The sequence below is a fragment of the Ursus arctos genome, unplaced genomic scaffold (assembly GCF_023065955.2).
Source record: "Ursus arctos isolate Adak ecotype North America unplaced genomic scaffold, UrsArc2.0 scaffold_7, whole genome shotgun sequence".
Taxonomy (NCBI): Eukaryota; Metazoa; Chordata; class Mammalia; order Carnivora; family Ursidae; genus Ursus; species Ursus arctos.
The window spans coordinates 80,076,987-80,102,732 of NW_026623089.1; the positions used below are offsets into that span (position 1 = coordinate 80,076,987).

The window sequence follows — 25,746 nt, forward strand, 5'->3', positions numbered from 1 at the left end:
ATCTTAGAGAGTACAAACCAAAGCTTACAAAGTGAAGCAGATTTCTTATTGCCATATAGCTAGCAGGTGACAAGACTATTATACTTACATATGTATGTATACACACATCACTTATGTAAGTACTAGAGATAGTGTGATTGTAATTATTAAACCAATGTCTCCTACATTTTCTCCTTTAATTATGTTCTAATGTAGTCTTTCTCTTTCTGTCAAGGGCTCAGAATGGAAAGAACCTGATTCTCTCTAGCAGGGGGCAATGAGAGCCAGGCATGACATGTAGAGAACAGACTTGCTGAATTCCCATTGCTCTCATTTACTTTGCCAGGAGCTAAGCAGAGGAGTACTCGGATTGCAGATAACCCGGGGAACAGAGATCGTGCCCCTATTCTTCCTTAGAGATTAAGATTCGGCTTCTATTCGGAAGAAGTATATGATCCAGGAAAAGCTGCCTTTTGTGGATCCTGGGGAAGAGTGAACTAAGAGGGGAGGCCCAGGAAAAAGGCCAGAAGGGAGAAGGCTAAGGGGTATGTATTCCTATTTTGTTCTCTCCATGCTGTCCATGGGATGGGAGGGCAGGTTAAAGAAGAGAGTGCAAAGCAAAGCAAACCAGGGCTTTTGTCTCATTTCCCTACTTGGACTCTGGAAAGAGGCTGCCCACACCAGCCTGGGGTACAGTCCCATGATGAGAACATGGCTGCCCAGCATGACTGGACAGGGGAGATCAAGCAAATTCCATTTCCTAACCTGGCTCAGTTCCTGGAAGTAGAGACAGGCTCAGAAGTGGCTGAGGGGCTGTGTGCAGACTGGCCAGAGCAGGACATCACAGCAGGGGGAAGGGACGGCAGAGTGTCAGCCTCACTGGAGCAGAATGGGATACAGTGAAGACACCATGAGGAACTAGAGAGAACCCACCAGCAGGTGTCAAAGAAATGGGGAGTCAGTCAGGGAAAACCACAGACTGTGCCATAACAGACCCGCCTCGAGGTTGCTACTTATCCAGATTTCATCAGTAAGTGTCACAGGAAAGTGGGGCAGAGGAGGTGGGGGAAGCATCCTGGAGCCTGGAGCAGACAGCCTCCTGCCGAGTGATGTGGATCACATGCTCCATGATATCATGGAAGCCACACATTCACCTCCACGTACAGAAGTCTTCACCGACGGGAGTGGTGGGTGACTTGAAGCCGATCATGTCCCTAGACAATGAGCAGTACCCAAGGCACTGCTTGAATTATTGCTTCAGAATAAATTCTGAAAGTGTTTTAGGGTTAAAAGAACGGAACTGTATTTTTTCCGTATATGTGTGTTGCACTGAGAGCGTTTAACTACAGCCAAAAGGACGTCGTCAAATTCCTTTCTTAAAGTAGAGAGCAAGTACCTAAAGAGAGCTTACTGGTTTTAATGAGGTCAGAGGTAGGTTGAAAGCCCCTAACAATAATTCTTAAATATTTCTTTGATAGGATATTATAACACTATTTCCAATTAAGAAAGGGCAATCATGAAATTGTGGCAAAGAATTCATTTGAAGTTCCTGAGATAGCTAGGAAATACAGGGCTACTTCATTCAGTCCTTCAATACAGTGACGTGTTTCTTAGAAAGCTCTTCTAGTCATCCTGGAACAAAGATCTTGATCTGGTTAATTTCACTCCACACAAATTTGGTACATTCTGCAAAGATTTTTTAATCTATCATTGAGAATGAGCTTGCACCAGACACATTGTATGTATTTGTCTTCAGTGAAAGGAATCGTATTTGTTACCGAGAGAGAGCTGCACTCCGTGGGCACCCTTTCTTCTCAGACCGCCTCTCTGCCGCGGACCCACTGATCCATAAGGGAGGAGCCTGGCTGTGTGGAAGAGCCTACAGCTCAATAACTAAATTGCCAATATTTCTCTATGAACGTGGGGTCAATGGAGAGCAAGTAAGTTTCTACAAATTTCCCTTCAAATCCACATTCCTAGGAGAAATGTTCATGCCCCACTAGGAATTCAAATCCCATTGTATTTGACAAAAAGTTAGAATAAAAAGCAAATAATTCACCTGGGACTGGAGAATCCTTCAAGGTAATAAACGTACACAGAAGAATCTGAATTAAAAGGAACTGAAATCAGGCATCTAAGTAAAGATGACCAACTCTGAAGCAAAAGATACAGTGTGTTTTAATAACCACAGCTTCTCTTTCCATTAGCAGGTATAATTGCTGCCACTTAAGGAACTAATATGTCTCTCCTGCCTCTTATTACTATGATAAATTGCCAGTGAAATGCATTCCAAAGTGAGTAATGTCTTGCTGGACATCAGTCATTCAGTTAAACTAATTAACATAATAACAGATACAATGACATAATCTCCGGATTCACATTATTATCTATTGCTTGGTCTGCTCTTGCAGACATGCTTCTGAATCACAATCAAAGATGCTTGGGATGAAAACAGTGTTGTTCACGTGGTGTTTTAACGTGTATCATTTTCCCAGCTGGACATGTTATAAAACAAGACCAGACCAGAGTTGTTTTTTGATCTTCTTAATTTCTTTACCATGAGAACAAATTGCCTGAATGTGAAGAAATTATCACTAGAAAACAGAACAAGAACAAGAGAGAGTTCACTTAGCCACCGAAGTTTAAAAATACCTAATAGCAAGTATTCTAATGTACTTTCAATACACATCAACGAGGACCATTTAGGGGAAATGTGTCAAGAAACTTGGGAATATAAATTTCTAATAAATAAATTGTACTGAAACATTAAAAACTTGGTTTCTGCAACATTCAATTAGCGCAGAACCATAGAGCTTTAAGTATGACCTTAGTTATTGAGAACAGATGAAGTATTTGGGGTAAAAAGTAATTTGGGTACAGAGCTGATTTTTTCACCCCAAATCCCTGCTATCCTGTACTATTAGAGCTATGATAGCTTTGATTAGTTTTAATTAACAAAAAGCTCTAGTTAACACCTACATTTTAATATGTTCCACAAACTACATTAGATTTAAAGGTACTTGAGAAAAGGAAACTCCATGCAGCATAGAGTAGATAAATAATGTGCCCCCTGAGATGTCAGGCCCTAATCCCTGGAACCTGCACTTGTGATCTTATTTGGAAGAAGAGTCTCTGCAGATGTGATTAAGAATCTTGAGATGGGGAGATTATCCTGGATTACCTGGGTGAGCGCTAAATGTGTTTGATGTGCAAGAGGGAGGCCACGGGAGATCTGACCCATATGCAAGAGGAGCGGATGTGGACAGAGATAAAAGCGATGTGGCCATAAGCCAAGCAATGCCACCAGCTGCTGGAAGTTGGAAGAGCGAGAATTCTCCCTAGAGCCTTCATGCGGGGACTGCAGCCCGTCACCATCTTGATTTTGGATTTATGACCTCCAGAACTGTGAGAAAATAAACAAAGTTTGTACTGATTTTTTTTTAAAAGACTTTATTTTATTTGACAGAGAGAGATAGCGAGCGTGCGCACACATACAGGGCGAGCGGGAGAGGGAGAAGCAGGCTTCCCACTGAGTAGGAATCCAGCTGAGGGGCTTGATCCCAGGACCCTGGGATCATGACCTGAGCCAAGGGCAGATGTTTAACTGACTGAGCCACCCAGGCCCGTGTGGTAATTTTTTACGCTGACATTGGGAAACTCATACTCAGCATTTGATTTTTGTTCTCCACAACCCAAATAAAATCTAGAGTCAAGGAGACAAAAATTCCAATGAAAAATGCATTTTGTTATGTAAAAATATCGTTAGTTGCAGTGGCTAACCACTGCAGTGGAATCATACATCCTATGATATATCTCTCATTTATTTACAGTATAACTGAAAGTTTATATCTTTTGCCAACACCTCCCCATCTTCCCCATCCCCCAGTCCCTGGTAAGGAAACTTTACTTTTTTTTTGGGGGGGGGGGGAGACTTTATAAAGAGATTTCACTCAAATCTCTTGGGATGATTTTTTAAAAAGATAATCCTACCTATAGGTTATTAGTTGCATTAAATATTTTTCAGGATACATTTTTTACATTGTATGATTCACCTGTTTCCTTTACCTCCTCTAGTTCTTGTATCTTTTGGGATTCCAATTACTATTTATACCAGTCCGACTATCTCCTTATTTGGAACAATTAAGTGCAGTTTTATAAAATGTTACATACATCCTACTTTACAGTAGGTCTCTGGATTGTTTTCTCAATGGTTAGCCAAAATCTTCATTATTCTATGAGACCGATTCTAAGTATTGAGTTCAATCTAGTACACTTTTTATGAATGACATAAGCAGAAATTTGTTTCCTTTTATCCTTACTCTATTTGAAAATTCTCCATTCTAGGATAATTTCTGAGTAACTAAAGTTAGAAATATATGCATTGTCTCATTAAAGAGTCCCCAAAATGGCTAAGAATTGAGCTTCTAAAACTCATTTTTTGCTATTAAAGTTTTACAGAAATCTGTTAGAGGAAAGTCAGCATGCTTTTTGAGCCATTTCCTGTCCCTGTTCCAGGGCTCATGAAAAAGAGGAACGCTTTAGATAAACCAGCTGCTGGATTGCCTAGAATAGTAAATTACTCTAACACTCCTATTTGATGTGATCCTGTCACACTTTTTTTTCCAAGCAGGATTTCCTCATTTTTCACAACTATTTGTTTCCACTCGAAATTAGCTTCCTACAAATAGCCTCTTGTCAAATGTGCACTGAGCCGTGTGCACAGTTACCATAAATGAAGACACTCCAGTTCCCTATGCCTACCTCCTGTTAATTAAAAAAATCACAAAACCTAACTTTTTCATTAAAACGTTGCCTCCTTGCCCCGAAATAGATGACTGCTATAGCATAAAAACTTAGAATTCTGAGAACCCATTTGAAATTTTTCACGATTATTGAATTCTATGGCTAAATGTTTGGGATAAAAAAGGAACAATCATGAAAAGGTCATTCATACATCTGAAGAACTAGTATAAAAGTGATTCAAACCTCATACTTAATTTTTTTTTTTTTAGCTTCAGTCATTCTTGTTCTTCTACTTTTTATCCCAAACATTGGTTATTTTAGTGACATTCTGAAGACTCTTTCTGAAGTGAGCTCTCTGGGGAACTTTAACAATTCCATGCACGCTCTAAACTGACCTCATCTTCCTGATTGAAGCCATTTCTGTGATGATCTACTTATTCTTGGAAACAAATAAATATTCATAATTTTGATTATATAATCTAAAGAAAAGGTTTGCACCTAGATGGATCCCTTTATGGTTTCTTGCCTTTTCGCCCCACATCAACCTTGGGATAAAGGACACATTTCCCTTTATGAGAAGGAAGGCAAGTCTAGAACATGATATAAATCCCATCTGCACCAATTTTGATGATGTGATTTTATTAATGCATAAATACAAGGTTTGCTGAAATGTGCAAGAGCAGTTTATCATTTCTTTGCCTGTATAAATGATGGATTCCGGTCTCTTCCATTTCACTACCTGCGAAACTTTCCTTTATTTAGTAAAACAGATACGCGAGTCTGTGAAACTATTCTAAAGGAATGACACTTGTTTCTTTTAAAAATGCTCTGAATAGAAAACGGATATCCAGAATCCACACTGAAACGTAATGATCAAGGCTCAGAAGCTTTGGATGACAGACACAAACCTTTTATTTTTACGATGTCGCATTAAAAGTTCAGGCTCTGGCACGAGCCAGACTTGGGCACACATTTAAGTCCTACAACCTGTTAGTTCGATGAACCATAATCCCTCAGAGAACATCTCTTTGCCTGGAAAAAAGGGATAATATCTATTTTCTAGGGTTGTCATGAGGATCAAGTGACTTATATGTAAGTACTTAAATGAAAACAAGTATACTAACAAGGTCTCAATAAACGCGTCCCCATTTGCTTCATCCTTTACTTCCAGATGTCATCAGAAACACGAGGCCTGCATGGACTGGGTCAGCAGTGAAGGGCGCCTGGGTGGCTTTGTCCGTTAAGCATCTGCCTTTGGCTCAGGTCGTGATCCCAGGTCCTGGGATCAAGCCCTGTGTGGGGCTTCCTGCTCAGCAGGGAGTCTGCTTCTCCCTCTCCCACTGCCCCTACCCCCTCACTCTGGTTGTGCACCTTCTCTCTCTCTCTCAAATAAATAAATAAAATCGTAAAAAAAAAAAAAAAAAGATGAGTGGGCTTTCTAATGAAAAAGATTTTCAAATTTCAAACTACTTGGGCCCCACTGGTAGAAACTAGTGTGAAAATTGGTTAAATACTGTCCACTGAACTGGCAAAACAAAATTATGCATGCACTGTGGGATATGGGGGGCGGTGCAGGAAATTTAGCCCTGCCACATAACTGGGGTGATAAGAAGGAAAACTGGTATTTTGGAGGTATGGGGACTAAAGATTGAGAAGCAAAAAGTTAAAAAAAAAAAGTTAAAAAAATGTTAAAAAAATTTTTTTGACTGAGAAATTCTATTTAATACAAATTAAAGTAATACATCTCCATGGATTTATTTGTTCATTTAGTAAATATTTAGTCTCCACCACACAGTAAGCACTATTCTTGGTTCTAGGGATAGAGCTGCGAGTGAGTGAGACCGAGTTTTTTCTCTGCTTCCACGGAGGTTACGTTCTGATGAGTAGATGTATGATAAGCAAATACACAAGTATTTAAGAAATAATACACATATGCAGGAAACAAAATGTGGAGGTCTGTTTAAAAGCAGTTGGGTCTCCTTTCCTACGCACTGGGCAGGAAGCCACTGAGGGCGATGGCACGTCCGCTGAATCCTGAACAAAAAGGAAGACGCAGCTTGAGTGTGAGGGGAGGGGATTTTCTACAAGGCTTGGCAGACAAAGAGCCAAAGAGGAAGAGGGTGGTGGAAGATGAGGGTGACAAGGGCGGGTGACTGTCATATGGGGCCCTGGCAGCTACAGGAAAGAGTCTGGACTTTATTGAGGTGTTCTGAAAGCCCCCACAGGATTGTGAGCAGAAGAGAGGTGTGACAGGTGTCCAGACTGGTCACAGGGAGAGCCAGTGGGAAGTGACAGCCAACAGGGGCCCAGGCACACCTAGATGGGCTAGGTGGTACTGCAAGAGTGGGAGAATGTGTTATGAACACTGACTTAATAAAATGTACTGGCAAATTACGTGTGGGAAATGAGGAAAGAAGAAAAAGAAGAAAAACAGCACCTAGGCTTTGCCTGGTTTTCCTGGGAAAGGAGTAGTGTTTGGAAAAGGGAAACAAGATAGATGGGGGGAGAAGCACGTTTGGGGTAGAATGGGGAAAATCCACCGTCCAATTGCACACGTGCTAATTTAGAACTATCTGTTAGTCACTCACGTGATGACAGCATCTTTGTTAATGGAGTCTGATCTTCAGAGAAGGGCTTAGGGCTGGAGCTGTTAGGATTCAGACATAGTCAGAGATTTATACCAAAGGACGTTTAGATTTTTTTTTCCCAAAAGTTGTCACATAGAGTGAATGAAAATGAACGAACGAAATGACCAATAATGTGGGATAAATACATTATGGTACACCCATACGACATAAGGTTATGCATCCTTAAATTATCTTTTAGAATAATAATTAGAGGAACAGAAAAATGGGAAAATGGGAATGTATTATTATATTATTAAGAGGAAAAAGGTATGAGTTTTGTAATCCCACATTTGTGTATAAGTATTTAAATTTTAGAAGTCTAGAATATAGGGGCACCTGGCTGTTTCAGTTGGTGGAGTGTGCAACTCTTGATCTCGGGACTGTAGGTTCAAGCCCCATGTTGGGTATAGAGATTACTTAAAAATAAAACTTAAAATAGTCTAGAGTATAAAAATATTTGAAGTTACTTTGGACTTTTTTGGTAGTAAGATTAGAGGTGTTTGTATTACTTTTTGTATCTTTTTTTGTATTTTCAAGTGTATAAAAATATGGAAAAATTAATGATCATAAAAATATTAGCTTCTGGGTTACAATAACACAGCAGAATATATTAAAGAAAGATTTAGCAAAAACAGTTTAACAGTATTTCATTTCCTAACATAACTATAAATTTATTAACTGAGAAGTAGAGGTATTGATATATTTTCTAAATAATGTGCTTGCATAAAGGTATTGTTTAATTTTTTTTTACAACACTAAGCATTTCTCAATACTTTTTTCCTGTTTTTTGCATACATAAATTTTTGGTCCCAGAGAACTTTTGCATACAAGTTACTACTGTACTTCACCATTTGTACCTTTTTGTATGAATAAGTGGTATCTAGTTAGTCTGTGCATCACTGTTAAATTTACTTGGAAAAATGCAACATGACATCCACTGCTGTTCATTCCAAAACAAAAGGGCCATGAAATGTTTTGTTTCCCCTTAATGGTTGATTTGGATGACACATTGGAAATGATCACTTGTTTTAAGAACTGAGCACTGCAATGGCAAAAAAGGGGAAAGGTGTGAGTAGGGCACATCATAGTCATTGGAATAATGCTATATATCTCTACAATTATAAAATCAATGCAGTATTTTCCCTTATTAAGCATAAGCTATCCTGGCTATCCAGTGAGACGTAACAATGTCATCAACTTTGGCACAAGAAATGTTGATTAGCTTTCTGCAACAGGAATGTCTTCTTTACCAAATTAAACCAGTCACTATCATCTCTCTTGAAATTCTTCTAACTTTCCCTGAAATCTTATGAAGAAAATCTTATGTTTAAAAAAGTCGGCCCCTCGGAATTTGATGTTAAAATTTGATGCAGTGGTTAAATTGTCAGTTGTCGGTATTCAATTAAAAACTTTTAATTATAATAAAGCAATTGGGGAAAATGTGTTGTATAGCAGTGTTCAAGGTCAAGATTAGGGTCAAGGCTAAGCTGAAATCCAAGATCTGATTTTATTTATTTATTTATTTGTTTGTTTATTTATTTATTTATTTATTTTTAAAAAGGTTTTGTTTATTTATTTGAGCAAGAGAGCTAGAGAGAGGGTGTGCACAAGTGTGGTGGGAAGGGGCAGAGGGAGAAGCAGGCTCCCCACTGAGCAGGGAGCTCCATGTTGGGCTGGATCCCAGCATCTGAGATAGTTACCTGAGCTGAAGGCAGACACTTAACCGACTAAGGCATTCAGGCGCCCCCCCCCCCAAGATCTGATTTTAAAAGCTAGTGTTTAAACACGTGTTTGTGCCCATATTGGAACATATCTTTAGGGAATACACTGTAGGAACATAAACTGGTGAATCCATGTAACATGATCTTAACCCAGGTCCAGAATATTAACTGGTTATCAAGGTGTTTCCATGGACTATGAATAATGGAGACATACTGCTTTGCTTATACAACCTTTTCACAGATTATAAAACTCACAGATATAGGGAAAGGGATGGAGAATGGCTATTGTGAGTATCATTTTGTGTCATACTTATTATGAGTCTAGCAAGAACTATCCCAGTGGTACAGTGGGGGATAGAGGATAAGGAAGGTCCCATCAGTGGAAGAGAACTGGCAGATACCTTAGATGTTTTTGGTATAAGAATTCACTCAGCGCATATGGACGGAGAACCCTTCCAGTGCTAAGCACTGCGACAGGTTCTATCTTGGATTACAAAGCGGACTTGGCGATACAGATGTTAGAGAAGCTCAGAGCCCAATAAGGGACAAGAAGATGAACATACAGACAGTGAAGGATTTCAGGTCCATAAATACTTAGTAAGTAATGGCAGAGAAGGTGACTCAGGGGACTCAGAATTCTTACATGAGGCAAAAAACTTGAACCAATATGTTAATGGATGTGTAGGCATTTTCCAGGTATAACAGAAGGCAAAGGCATTCTAGGCAAAGAGGAGAACATAGGCTAGTCTATGGCCAAGTAACACTAAAGATCTTAACATGTGTAATAGCCGAGAATACCGACCTGAGTTGGAATGTTGGCTGTATGAGTGAGTAGGGTTGGATATGTTTGGAGAATTTCCTGAAGTCAGATACCTGAGGGCCTCTTCTCACTGAAATGTATCTGGATTTTAATCTCAAGGCAAAGGGAGCGAGGCTATGGGAAATGTTTACACAAAGAGTAAAATACTCAGATTTGTGTGTTAGAAAGGATTCCAACGGCAACAGCAAGGACCTACCGGAAGGAAGTAATGCTGGAGTCAAAGAGCCTATTACAATGTTAGTTGCAATAGTTTAGGTATAAAATCACAGGACCAAATAGTAGTGATGGCAAGGTAAAGAACAGGATTGTTTTTGTTTGGTTTTAAGAGAAAGAGAGAGAAAGAAGGAGAGAGAGGGTGGGCAGATGTGTACAAGGTATTGGTGAGTAGGGGGAGAGGGAGAGAGAATCTTAAGCAGGCTCCTCACCCAGTGTGGAGCCTGATGCTGGGCTTCATCTTACGACCTGAGATCGTAAACTGAGCCGAAATCCAGAGTTGGATGCTTAACTGACTGGGCCACCCAGGTGCCCCAAGAATAGGATTGTTTTAAAGGACATTAGGTGATAGTATCTTCTGGATTGATCACTCACTTTGGTTAAATAGGCAAGGGAACTAGAAAAACGACTAGAAATTCCAACGGGCAACTGCATGATGGTGATTACCGGTGGTCCTAACAGGGATTAAGGGAAGAGAAAGAGTGGGATTAAAAACTAAATTCACACTTGGACTTAAAAATTTTTAACTGCTATGAGAATGCCATGAACTCATTACTTCAAAGGACATTTAGAGAGCACTACAGGGATCTCTATGCTACATGTCCGCTGTCACGAGGGAGATACTGAGGAACCAGGGAGCTGTCTACACAGACACAAAGGAGATACTGAGATGAAGATTCTGAAAATGGGTGAATTAAAAAAGACAAATTAAAAAGACAGAATTTAGAAGAATGAGAGCAGATTAGATAAATAACAGTGGTTTTCTTTTTTTTTTTTTTAAGATTTTATTTATTTATTCGACAGAGATAGAGACAGCCAGCGAGAGAGGGAACCCAAGCAGGGGGAGTGGGAGAGGAAGAAGCAGGCTCATAGCGGAGGAGCCTGATGTGGGGCTCGAACCATAACACCGGGATCATGCCCTGAGCCGAAGGCAGACGCTTAACCTCTGTGCCACCCAGGCGCCCCAATAACAGTGGTTTTCTAACTTTTTTTGACTGTGGCCCCTAATAATAAACACATTTTACCTTTGACCTGACTCATCTACATACAAGTATAAATGGAACAAAAGTTTTACAAAAAGTAATGAGGGATATACTCTGACATTTTTTGTTTTCTCGTGTATCATTTAAAAATGCTGTTGGCAATCTACTAAGCTGATTTTATGATGAATTCAGAGGTCACCCTTGAAGTCTGAACAACGTTGACAGAGAGAGGGCAAAAGAGCGTTGACAGAGAGAGGGCAAAAGAGCGTCTGAACAAAGGGAGGGGGCTCTCTTTACTAATTAAGTGGCTTTTCCTTACTCACACAGCCCCTGAGGATCTCCTAGCCCACAGCATAAAGGAAACGATGAGATTAAAGTCCATGATCCAGTTACTTTTTAAAGTTAAAAAAATAAATAAATACTTTTGGTAATACAGTCTAAGTTTGTGGTTGATCTCTACCAGAAATTGATAAGCAGGGACATCATTCAATTCAACTTTTATTTGCTTCCTCCTTTGGGCCCCACTTAGTGTTAATTTTCCACTGAGAATTATAACAAAACTGAAATAAACAACCCGGAACTCCTTCTATACAATGAGTTCTTCGTTGCCTTAGACTTATATTTCCAGCTTGCAACTTACATGATTTTTCCTTGAGAGAGTGGGAGCCAGATCTCCAGCTTTGCTGGGGTTAATGTAGAGCATGAAATCAGCCATGATACCTGGCTTGCTAAAATGCAACAGGGAGGCGGAGGAGGGCATGGAAGGTTTCCGAGAAGGGGGAGAAGGGCGTAGGCCTTTGGAATGGGGAGGCCTGCATGACTACTCCGCGGTTGGAATGCCACGGGGAGTTGCCTTCCCCCAAGCTTTCTTAGCCCAGTCGCCCTCTGATCTAAGAGATGTATGCGTTGTCCCTTAGGCTATGTTTAGTAGAGCTCATAGAACACGCAGATTAGCATATCATGTCTTTCCCAGACACAGATTCTCCCAGTTTCAGTAAGACACCTTGTCACACATCATGTGCTTGAGAAATGGTGATAAGGATTTGTGATTATACTGAAGGACCAATAAAAGCTGGAACAAAGAACAGCAAAGGGTCTTCGTCTCGAGCGTTGACCCCCTTGCCCTTCTCCTCCCTTTCACAGCAAAGTTTGGAATAATCTTTCATCCCTCGGTACAGGGATTGCTGGCCATTCCCGGCACAGTTTAATTAAAGAAGATTCTGATATTTCTTTTTTTTTTCTTTTTCTTTTTTAAAAAGATTTTTTAAATTTATTTATTTGAGAGAGAGGGCGAGAGTTCGCACACACATGGGCAGAGGGGGAGGCAGAGAGAATCTCAAAGGACTCTCCTGCACTGAACGTGGAGCCTGATTCAGGGCTCGATCTCATGACCCTGAGATCATGACCTGAGCTGAAACCAAGAGTGGGATGCTTAACCGATGGAGCCACCCAGGCGCCCCAAGACTCTGACATTTCTATAACTTGTTTAATATATTTTAATAGACAAACACTAGGAGTAGTAGTCACTGAAACAGCAGTAATTACTCTCCTATTAGAGTGCAATACCTTGCAGGTTGTTAGTACACAGAATGGGGACTCAATGATAATTACTCTGTCAACAACTTTTACTTTGGCAGAAATCCCTTATTTTTGCTCTCTATATGGAGTACTGGAAAGAGACAAAATTAGCACCAATGAGCTATTCATGTTCCTCCACCTCAGCACTGTTTTTGCCCCATTGTCAAAAAGCCATTAGACATTATCATTTGACTAGATTATTTTTTAATCTAGGTTATTTTAAAAAGCTAAATTTAAAAATCCACTATCAAGAATGGCTGCAAAATCTTTCATAGCACATTTTGTATCAAGTACTGCCTTTTACATCAATGGCATGAAAGTTAAGTGATCTTGATTTGGGAAAGCCACCAAAATCATATATCCAGAGAACCTACAAAGTAGGTAAGTTTTCTAACATGAAGCTGTTCTTCATGAAAAGAAAAGAAATATTTTTTTAAAGGGATGCATAATAGCTGTGATATTTTTCATCTCCCCCAACAGGAATAGGCTACTTTATCTATCACTGCAATCTAAGTAATCAGAGTTTAATATCCACTTATTTGCTGAGCTTAAGAGGTCATTATATCGCATCCAAAAAATCACTAAAAATGATTGACTGACTTTCCAGTTGGAAAACTGGCTCAGCACAGTGCACGGCTGACACTTTGTTTATCCCCTTTTTTCCTTGTTCCTTTTGTTACAAGCTCGCAGTGCACATCTGACACTATATTTCTAATTAAGGAATGTATATGAACCAATGACTCTGGTTCTACAACCTACTTGCACATGATTACGTAACACAAGCACAACACACCCGGGCTACTCCATGCTTTAGCAGAGAGAGCACTTCAACGTCCTTTGAAGAATACAAAACTGGAATTGCTTCTCTTCTGTGTTATATTTCCCCTTTGGGTCTCATGGCGTGTGAGTTTTCTGTCCCCCTTAGCCCCTATAAACAAAGCCCCTCTCAGTGCAATCTGATGAGGCACAAAATAGTCTTGTTGAGGATTTCTCCTTTAAATTCTGGAACATCTACAAATAATCTTACAATGAATTAAGAAAAGATAGGAAACACACAAACCATTTTCAAACAAAGACTGTCATCATTTATCAAAATTTTCATTTCTGGAAGTGATCAAAATATGGAGTTTTGACGGGTAAGAATTTCCAACTTTGTAATCTAAAACTACGCTTTCGAGAAACCTCAGTAAAAGAATTCTTTTTGCTATAAAAAGCAACTGCTTTTATGTAAAGTTGAATTTATTACTATTTGCATATACATATATTTAATGATATATATTACTATAAGTAAATTATAATAAATAAGTTATATATATATGTATATATATACATAAACACACACACATTGGACTCCCTCCCCCATACCTCCTGCTCCCCACTCCCCAGTGGTTACCTAGAAAATCTCCATGAGGACAGGGATTTGTTTCTTGTTCACAGGCTCAGGGCCTACTACATAGAAGGAGGTCCAGAAATACCTTTTGAATGAATAAAGGGAATACCTGAGTTCTCAAGCTTCTAGTATTTAACTAATGTAATTTAAATCATGATTTTTGTTTCAGATTATTTAGTCCCCACAAGTTTTAAATGACTTCAACAGATTATAAATATCTTCCTTATTGAACAGCAAGTGTTAAAACCACTGCTTCTTCAAAACTATCTCTGCTTCCCAGGCTTATTTTTTATTACATTTATGTGTTCCTTGTTGGGATCCATCTAATGGATCCATTGAGGGCACATCTAAGGGACAGTAAAGCAGTGTTAGTATCTGTCTGTTGGAGAGAGAGGCAAAATATGAGACAAATCAACAAAATTCTTTTCAACTAATTGAGCTGAAAGGAGAGAATAATGTGAAAGCATTTGGTGAGGTGTAGAGAAGACATCTGTTGGAGACCAAGAGTTTTAGGCTCAATTTTGTGGAAGCAATCAATTTCACTATGAAACCCATGCTGATTTCATGGCATTTATACTGACCAGTTATAAGAAAAAAATATAAGACCTAAGAAAATATCTCGAATAAAATATTATTTAACTTTAAGGATAAACTGTCCAGTCTTAAAAGTGCATTTTTAATGCATTTTCCGGAAAGACACCTGCTTGTATCTGTCACTGAGGAGAGGTCTCAAATAAGTGCAGATTTTCATTTTTATTCCTAACAGTTATTGCAGAAGGATAAAAGGGGAAACCTTTAATTATAATTTTATAAGCTATTTATTCTCTAGAATATAAAATAAATGTGGCTGAAAACCTGAAGCATATTTTCAAAATTAATTTTATTTCAAAAATCAAATTAGTTTTCTACTTTTATAAAATATGATATGCTTCCATATGTATTCGCCCATTCTGTAGTGAAGAGGCTGTTACAAATTTAGGTTATGTAAGTATGCATGTGAATCAGTACTGTATAATGCACATTATACATGTCCTTTGTAAAAAGAAGGTGATGAGGCTGTCCCTACACGGCTGTTGTGAAGATGACATGATGACATGGCACATTTTGAGATGGAACCCGACTGTAAGTTACTAGCTCGGTAGATGGTAGTCACCATTATTATTACTATATTTCAACACACGACTGTAAATTCTTTAGCTAAAATGAATGTCAGAAAATAGTCACTGAGATATTCTAATCTTCAAATACATAAAATAAAGACTTAAAAAGTTATCTGGAAACAATCTGGAAATTTTTCAAGTGCTACCTTTGGGAATAACAAAAAAAAACCCCACTTCTTTCGATAATATATTATTCTTGCTGTATTGCGCCCTACTTTCTGAAGCCTATCAAAGCTTTAATATTGTGATTACATTAGTCCTATATTTCTACATTAGTCTTATATTTCTGCTTACACAACTGGATGAATATTCATTAGTCCTACATTAGTCCTATATTTCTGCTTACACAACTGGATGAATATTCTTGATATATGATTCATTCAAACATTATCCCTCTTTGCTAGAAGCATGTCAATCTAAAATAGCTCATGCATTGAAAACTGTCAGCCCATTTTCCTCTCTTAAATACATCTTTACTGGCTTAATGCTTTCCACTTACCTACCTACAGCCATCTGTGAAAGCTGAATGGCTTGAGATACGGTATGTTACTTAGAGTTCTCTGTAGTTAGCCTGCATTGACTCCTCTGTATATAACTGATGTACATTAAGTAACGAAGAGGAATGTTGAGGGCTAAAATACTGGTTTAGTGGACCCAAAGGTCTTTCCTGTTAAAATGGTACTATTCAAGAATAAACATTAAACAAAATGATTTGATGTCTGCTTCTGAGTTATATACAGCCACTAAAATAAGTTTCAGATAAAATTTCTTGTGGCTACATAATGAGGATTTTGCTTACTGACTTAGAGGGGATTTTTTGGTGTGGTTGTTTTTCCCTGTATTTCTTAAAAAAAAAAAAGATTTATTTATTTTAGAGAGATAGCGAGCACACATGTGCATGGGGAGGAGCAGAGGGAGAGGGAGAGAATCTTCAGCAGACCCCACGCTGAGTGCAGAGCCCGATGCAGGGTTCGATCTCAGGACCTGAGATCATGACCTGAGCCGAAACCAAGACTTAGATGCTTAACCAACTGAGCCACCCAGGTGCCCTCATCTCTGCACTTCTTAAAACAAAACAAAACAAAACAAAACAAAACAAAACAAACCAGCTCAGACCTACAGGAATGTTGAATTACTCAATATACACATTCCACCTTCCCCTATTCAGATTAATAATATATATATTCCACGGATGTATATAAAATTCAACTCCTTTAAAGGACACTCCTAAAGTCACCAATAATTTTTGAGATAGACATCACAAATATATAATGGCCATGGAAATAAGTAGGGCCACATGAGAAACCATTTGTTTGGATGAGCACCATGACTCTGCTTTTTCTTTTCATTACACTCTAAATTTTAATACACGACTTCAAGATGTGAATGTGGACCCCGCAGAAGGACTGAAAGTATGGAACGATGCAGAGCCCTGTGGAAAGAGCTCAGAAGAAGCACCAAGGTCATCTCTCAGCAAGGTCCCCAAGTACACATCCATGGGACGTGGGCTGTTAGCTAGGAATGCACCTCCAAAACCTTTACATTCAAAACCCTCCTCCCCAACCATGACTGTCCTCATCCTGGGTAAACTCTTCAAGGCTAACGCTGCTGTAAAAATAAACAGGAAGAGTAAGAGGAGTGTACAAAGCAGCTACTGAGAATATGACAATCTGAATTGGAAATAAGTCAGGTTAAATTCACGTGGGAAAGACTCTCTGGGTGCTGATATGGATGGCCACAGAGCGGGACTGACCAAGCACTGACATGGTTCCAGATGGTTTTTAATCAACACGTGAGGCAAGGAGGCTTGGCTTTCTGTTCTGAGTGATACATGGCAGCCAGGCAATTGACTCTTGGCTCAGATCACTGGCCCAAATTATCAGGATTTCCCACCTTGGGAAAAAGTGATGACTCATTTAAAATATGCCACCCAGTACAACCACTGAATTTTGTCCAATATGAGCCCAAAGGACAATACCTTAATTTTATTTATAACAAGAATAAGCACACAATGTGGTTTAGACTACATGATCATGGAACTGAAGAAGCAAGCCCTTTCTCCCCATCGTTTTGTGACACAGGTTCTGCATTTCCACCTCTTTTCTTCTTTTCCTATTTTTCTAGAAAAGAAAATCATTTTAAATGTGGTAACAGTCTAATCTTCATTACAAATTAAACACTGAGCTGATATGCCTGATAGACCTAAAAAGGCTAATGGATTTTTTTTAAAGTCAGGATGCCATATTTAAGTTATGTGTGCATTTTATGATTTGATTTAAATTATTCATTTATCTTTTTTGAAATTCTGGATCTAACAAAGCAAATCTTGTCATTGGGCACATTTCTAAAAGTCCCCTAAATATAACATATGGCAAGAAGGACATTTTCAGAATCAGAGGATCTCTGATATAAATTACTTCAAAACTGCATTATATAATAATTTGTGATGGTATCTTCACAGCTCTCGATGCAGGTATTGGCTACCATTCCTTGCCAGATGCTCTTGTAAACCATCCTAACCAAAGCAGTGTGAAGTATATTTTAATTATTTCCTACCCCCCCCACCAAGAAACTGAGACTTTATACGGTTCAGTGACCAGGTCCACCATAAATTTATGAATGGTTTTGAACCTAGGGCTTTCTGATTCCAAAGTCTGTGTTGGTCACCATAATCCCACACTTGTCCAGTGAATAATAACCATTAATGCTGCTGAGTTACTAAGCATCACACAGCACTCCTAAGCACTTGACTCTACTAACTCAAGTAATCCATACAACAACCCTATGAGATAAATAATTTTATTATTAGACCCATTTTACAGGTGAGCAAACAAAGGCACAAAGAGGTCAAGTGACTTGTCCAACATCGCAAAGCTGGAAAATGAAAGAATTAGGTTGCAACCCCCGTCTAACTCTAGACAGCCCCCATACTTCAGGACTATGCTACAATATTACCAAGTGAATATATGTTACCTGTTATTAAGGTTTTTGTGTCACCTAAATGCAAACACTTTATTCGTGTAATAAACCATTGCCCCTTCAATAATAATCATATCCAATTTCTGGAGAATAATTTGCAAATCAGTCTCATTGCACTGGCCTGGTTATATAACAGCTTATTTAATTTTAGTGAAAAAGTCTTTCTCAATCTTACTAAATATATTTAAGATTTTTATTTTCAATCTTTTACTTTAAACTGAGTAGCTGTATTCTGTTAGCAAGAGAATAGTCATACGAGGTACTAAAGAGATGGCAGGGAAAAGGAATTAAATATGTTAAACCAAATGGATAATATCTGATTGAATTTCTATATCATTTCCTTAGTATCCTGAAATTAAACTATACATAACAAATACCTAATGTATGTTTTCTCCTCCAAGTGTAAACACCCAAAATTAAGTCTAATAAAGTATCATGGAAATCAGGAGCAGAAACCCAATTCTTATGGTTGGTGGGGACTGGTGTGTGCAGTGTGCATGAGAAACGTGTTTCTCAAAATTTAAACATAATTTTCTCAAATACGAGAAATTCATTTGAGTCATGAATTAAAATTATGATTTTATCATTTATATTTTAGGGAAACAACACGCAAAATATCAAACTGTATTAACCAACTTAAAAAGCAAAGTAGATGGGATTAAGGAGCACACTTATTGTGATGAGCAGGGAGTGATGTATGCAAGTGCTGAATCACTAAATTGTACACCTGAAAGTAAGGTTACACTGTATGTCAACATGACTGGAATTTAAATTTAAAAAACTTAAAAAAAATAAAAAGCAAAATATGATCACAACTTTTGTCCAACTCCCTACTTGAAATATGAGTCAGCCACAGCCATACCATTTTTATGGGGTTTGCGGTTAAACAGTAATTTCATATTACTATCTCAGTGGACCTCTGAGGTAATCTTATGAATTAGGTAAAGCAGAAATTCTTCCTCTCATTTTGCAGACAGAGGGAACTGAGGCCTGGACTATACACAGATATACTGTATCTTCATGTTATAAGGAACTGGTCAGATGATAAGATTAAGGTTTTCTGACATAATATAATTCTCTTTCCATTAAACCATAAACCTCATGTATCAATTACCGTATGACACTTGGGTAAGTGAAAGCATCATCAGATATCCTGTTGGTTAAAACTACAATAAAATCGAACAGTTTCAAATCATTACATTAGATAAAATTTTTATACTGCCAGATTATAAGATATTAAAGAACCAAAAGACATTGCAACTTTCCAGTGACATTTTTTACTCCAAGGAGAGGTAAAATTCTACACTTCTAAACTCTGCTCTGGACACGCACACACGTGACAGGTACATTTTAACCTGTTCTTTCATTTTGCAGTTGGTTGGCACAGAACCAGAATAAATCTAGCCATATTCACAGCATCAACACGAACACATGTATCTTGCACATTTTTCACTGTAAATGTATATTCTGTTGAAGATCTCAATATAACCACGTAAATGGTACTGAATAGAAAATACCTACTAGTGAAGGGACTTCGAGGCATGCATCACGGCAGGAATGCTGATAGTTCTGTCGACCCACAGCTCACTGAACAACTTGTAACCGAAATGTGTGCCATCACCGTTCAGATCTAAAAAGAAACACAAAGAGATAGCAAAGTCAACAAATGTTATTTTATATCATTCATACAAGAGCATCTTTCCAACCTACAGCATTAAAAAAATGTTTGACAATCCAGCAGAGAGGCCTTAATTCACACCTCTCTGTTTTCCCCACAAAGCATAGTATAGCAGTCAATAAATAAGTCTGATTAGGAAGTAGTAGATAGTAGTGAATTGCTATAACATTACTGGAAGGCTATACATTTGTCAATAAAGAACAAAACAGGGACACCGGGGTGGCTCAGTCGGTTAAGTGTCTGACTCTAGGTTTCAGCTCAGGTCATGATCTCTGGGTTGTGAGATCAAGCCTTGCATAGGGCTTTGCACTGGGCGTGGAGTCTGCTTAAGATTCTCTCTCACTCTCGCTTTGCCCCTCCCCCCCAACTCTCATTCTCTCTCCGTCTCTTAAAAAAAAAAAAGGAACTAAACAAAAGGCATATTTAACATCCTTGGATGCAGAATTTTATTTAGGGCCTATGTATTTAACACTCTATCATGCTCGTGTATGACATTTTTTTAAGCCTTCACAGCAAAGCTGCAACATAGTCTCCTCATTTATAATGTTCAAGGTTCAGCAGAGCAACTGGCCACAGACTCTGACCTCCAGAGCCAAGCTCTTTCACCCTCTTACGTGGAGCGTGTAGGCACATGCGTTGTCCCACACCTACTTGTACCCCTTAGTCCTCCAGTGTGAGTAACAGATACAAAGAGGATCACAGAAAGATGAATCTCCTTGGTCTCTGCCTCCCCTGTAGCTCTCTGGATGACAAGCACGGTACTCCGCTCATCACTGTATGGAGAGCTATAAAGTGAGATTTCATTTTGGGATTTAGTGCCTGGCACATGTAAATATTTGCTGAGTGAATGAACAAATAAATGGCAACACCCAGCATAGGAATTGGCATATCTTTTTTGTCTAAATTCACACTCTTGTTTGATCAATCCTTTCATTTACTTGCCAAAGTTATCTTCCTGTTTGCAACACAATCTCAAGAGAAAAAAAAAGTAGAATAAGTAATCTGAAAAATCGTGTGAATTAAGGTCAAATATGTTCACTCAAAGAATTACAAAGTGATCAGTAGTCAGTTTAATTTACTTCAGTTGGAGAGGTTTCCTGATGAACAGCAGAAGGTTAAAGACAAAGAAATTTTCCAGAGAAAAAGAGTTCTCCTTTCACTCCCAGATCAGGTATCAGCCTGCTAGCAGAACCTAACCACCTTCACCTATGACCAGATCCTTGAGTGCAGTCTTCCCCTTGCACAAGACAGGAGCAAATGGAAATGACTAACGGCTCTAGGAAGGAACTAGGAAAAGCTGCTCTGGATTGGAGATGCTGTCGTGAAAGAGCTACATCAGACACCCCAGTGGTCAGACCCCAGTTGACCCCACCAAAGAAGGAGTGAGCACCGTGGTGCACTGTCTAGAGCAGGGGCTGGCAAACTGCAGCCTGCTGCCTGTTTTTGAGCTAAGAATGGGTCCTACATTTTTAAATCGTTGAAAGAAATCAAAAGAAGCCTGCAAATTATTTGAAATTCAAATTTCAGAGTCTATAAATAAAGTTTTATTGGAACACAGCCACAGCCATTCATTTACATCTCCTCTCTGGCTGCTTTCGTGCTCCAATGGCAGAGTGGAGGGGTGGTGACAAATAGCACGACTCGCCAAGTCTAAAATACCAACTATCTGACCTTTTCTTGAAATGGTTGGCTGGTTTCTGGTCTAGAGAATTGTTAGTTCTCCTTTTGGAGGGGACGATATTAGGGAAAGAGGGTGCTTTCGGGCAGACTGCATGCAGGGGGTGGGAATCCAATCCTTCCAGAAGATGGGAGGGGTCCCAGGGGCAATGAAACAGCTGCACTGAGTATGGCCAGCCTTGTTTGGGGGCAGTGGGGCTTTTCCCTGGAGAGGCACCAGAAAGGAGGTGAGATTCAGTCACACTCAATCTGGCACACAGGCTAGGCCAATGAGGATGGATGGAGAAAGCTGGCCACCAGGGTAAGTGTCATCCTCCAACAGGCCAAGATGTTCTCACTGGCCATATCTAAGGATGGATAAAGGGGGTGATGAAGGTAAGCAAAGCAAAGCCTAACGCCTATAAAAAAAAAATCTGTTGTGATGAGCACTGGGTATTTTACATAAGTGTTGAATCACTAAATTGTGCACCAGAAACTAATATTACACTGTATGTTAACTAGCAGGCATTTAAATAAAAACTTAAAAAAATAATTTAAAAATCCTATTTAAAAAAAAAGGACCTGCTACATAGCACAAGGAAAACCATGCTGTCTTTATGAAGAGGAAACATTTACGTTTGAAAGACACCAAAGAAAGTGAAAATAAGTTTTCTAGAACATTTATTTCGTACTCTCAACGAAGTTTGAGACATCACAGAACAAAATCCCAAAGATTTATCTTCATAGAAGTTAATTAAACCCACATAAATGAGAAGCCATTTAAGTGGTTTCCCATTTAACTATTAATTGCATCTTGGTGAAGAGAAGAGGGGTTCTGATCTCAAAGGGGTTCTGATCTTGGCTCTAAACAGCAGATCCACCATATTCCTGCTGTACAAAGTTGAACAAGTTCATATTCAAAGTCTCATTCCATCACCTCTAAAACAGGATTATTCTAAAACTTATAAGAAAAAATACACTTAAAATGTCCAGCGTGTCACCTGTCACATAGGAGGTATGTGATATTTACCAGCTTCCTATCTTCTTCCGGGTCTAGCCCTGTTTACCTTTCCACCATCCTGGACTAATACTCATCCATCCACTGTGACCGTTACAGCTATAGGAAAATGGTTGCCGGATAGGTAGGTCTCTCCTGACTTTGCATTTTCTGCTTCCTTTGGGGAGATTACACTTTCGAACATTGAGCCTTTTTCTAATCACACTGATAAACTAGTATTCACTTGAGAAAGTGTTTAAGTAGGTAGTGCATTTTGTAGCCATCCTTAATCCCTGGAGCAAAATTATACAGGCACGACCTTCGGTGCATAATCTACTATTATAAGTCATAGTGTATTTTCTGTTAACACGTGTCTTTCCCAGGAGGCTGTATCTTGATCATCTTCATTGATACGGTATGATGTGATATCAAAATAACCAACTATAGCCTCATGGAGAAGACAAACATGTAACACACACACACACACACACACACACACACACACACACACACACCCCACATACATTTCTGGCTGCCTGTTACTGGCCTAGCAGTGCAGACCACACCTGAGTCTTCCGACTCTTGTTGAACAGACCACACCTCCTTCATGCTGGCTGCAACCTGAGTGTAACGGCGACCTCAGAACTGCTTGGTGCACAACGCACCTGTTATTTGTTGAAAGAATAAATGAAGAATGAACACATGAAGAATGCAAAAGCAAACCCGGTAAGGCTCTGGTGTATAAAAAATGAACACTTCGCACATTCTTGGGGGCACCGACTGCTTAATTATCCTGGAAATCCATCAGGAAATATGCACAAAATAGTATACATCTCTCCATCTTACCGATTTGGGCAAATCAACTTCGGGAGTAGTTCTCAATGATGATCCTCCCCACTTCTCGAACATCTACTATGTGCCAGACTCTGCTGGGTACAGCCTTGAGCTCAGCTATTTCCAGCCTTATTTTTTCTCAGAGAAGGAAGTTAAAGGTGCGCAAAGACTAGCAAGTTTTTTCCTTACAAATGTCACACAGAGAGTAGACATAAGTACATCAAATTGTAGGCATTTCCATATAACAAACTAAGCCTTGGTGTCTACTTTGTTAAAAAAGGCTCTTAACAGAATACTTGCTGTAGAAATAGTCAATGAGTAGTGGTTATTGTGACTACTGTTATTATAACCGAGCAAAAGGGAAACAGTTGGTCGCTATGGAATGTTATATTGTAAAACTTATATTATGCTTTGTTTGCTATAAGAAGTATGGGAGTTATGCTAACATAAGGATATGTGTCTATAAACGCCGAATATAAAAAGCTATGATAGGCTCATTAAAATTACAGGCAATTTCATGTAGAGTAAATAATAAATATTGGAAGACACTATGGTGAAAATAAGACTATGTGATTATAGCTTGCTTATTTGAAACTCATCAATTTATTTGAGAAAAGTGTGAACTTGCTTGAGTTCAATTTTATTTTTTTAAAGAAAGCAGACATGTCTGCATTTTTAAGAGTGGTGGTAACATCCCAGACTTCTCCACATTGGAAATCTCACTTTTTCTCTCAGCAAGCGAATACTTACTGTTGTTTTACTAAGAGCTATTTGTCTATTTATTTATTTTGCTCTTGGAAATGGAATTATTTAGAGGCAGATTTTAAAAAAAACACACACAAATTACTGAAGCTAAGTTCTCTGTGAAATGGAGTCACTTAAACCATCTACTTAAAATAGACAAGTTTACCTTAATATTTGCCAGTTAGCATAAGCAATCAGCGCAGGCCAACGCTCACTCCTCCACTCAGGATTTATATATATCTCACACAGAGAGCATGCTGCCTTAGCAGAACCACATCAAAGATAATGACAAAAGTCATTACCCAAAAAGGGAGACAATATTTGACAAGAGCAACAGTTGAGGCTCAGAAACATGTTGATTTGTGCTCAGACAGGACCCAAAATCTAACTCTGCCAGAGGATATCCAGCTCACAGCTCGTGTGCATCCCTGACTTTACACTGAAGGCAGTTTTAACCTGTGTCCCTCACTCAGGAGGCAACTGATGTCCTCTTAATCCCTTTGCATTATAACATAACAAAGCCACAAAAATGTAAAGACATCTGTTTAAGCGAAAGCATCTTCTATGAAAGAAAGTACAAAAAAAGTGACCTTGATTGTATAACAATGAAATCTGGTCATCCAGGAATCAGAAGCAGGTCCTGTGTGAGGGGGTGGTTTTTCTCCCACACAGTGATTACGCCCAGAGATCCACAGCTGATACGTACACGGTTTGAGCACACTAACGGTTACGCCCAGGGCACACGGTGATATTCCGGATGAAAATACACATTGTAGCTAGGTTTCCCACTATCTAGAGGATAATCTGGTGGGTATTTCTCTTTCTCCCTTTAAGAATCTAAAGTTAATTTTTGCAAGAATTAACTATTTTAGTAACTGCATTGGGCAGCTACAGTGTTAAGGTGGGAAATAATAAATCAAAAAGAATGATAGCCTTGGTGAAAAAGGCTCAAGCATAACCAAAGTAGGAGGTATATTTCTAAGTTTGTTTTAAATTGCTACTGGGTAGGTTTATATGTGTTTACATCTGTAATGAGGCAACTGTCACTTCATGTTTATATTTATTAGCTATTAAACTTCAAAGACTAGTGGTACTGAAAATTAACTTCCATGCTTATTCTCCATTTGCTTTCCTGATGTTCCAAATAATCTCTATTAATTTTAAGTAAGGACTGTTAAATTAACTGGATAAAAATCAGGAGACTTTTTTCATATATAATTTACAAAACAGAGACAGCAGCTTCAAACTCTACTTTAAATTTTAAATCTAACTCCTATATTATCTGACTGGGTTGAGACAGGCTGTGGATAAAGAGCTCTCTTATGATTCAAGAATGTTATGATGGTAGACAAGTGGCCAAGCCTTTTGCTGGTGGGGCACTGTGGAGGTTAGCTAATGCAGAGAGGCGGTCAAAAGTTAGGGCAAACGGCCAACAGAGAGAAGGTGGGAAGCACTTTCTATTGGCATCTTCCTGAAAGAGAAAAAAAAAAAAGAAAACCTTTCAGAGACTCTCATCACCTGATGTGATCACATTGAAGATGAGAGCTATTAAATTAAAGGAAGAGATACTTGGGAAAACCCTCCCCAAAGGCTATGGTACAATCTAGACTCTCATTACTTGCACCATCCCATAGTCCTCCTCTT

General features: G+C 38.8%; 1 protein-coding gene across 2 annotated transcripts in view; it reads right to left on the reverse strand.

The window, feature by feature from the left end:
* CHRM3 (cholinergic receptor muscarinic 3) overlaps positions 1-25,746 on the reverse strand; it is a 469,290-nt gene that overhangs the window by 311,209 nt on the left and 132,335 nt on the right. For both annotated transcript variants that reach the window (XM_057308547.1, XM_026504038.4), the window contains exon 2: positions 19,715-19,823. The gene's annotated coding sequence lies outside the window, so the exon portion shown is untranslated. The remainder of the gene's footprint in view (positions 1-19,714; positions 19,824-25,746) is intronic.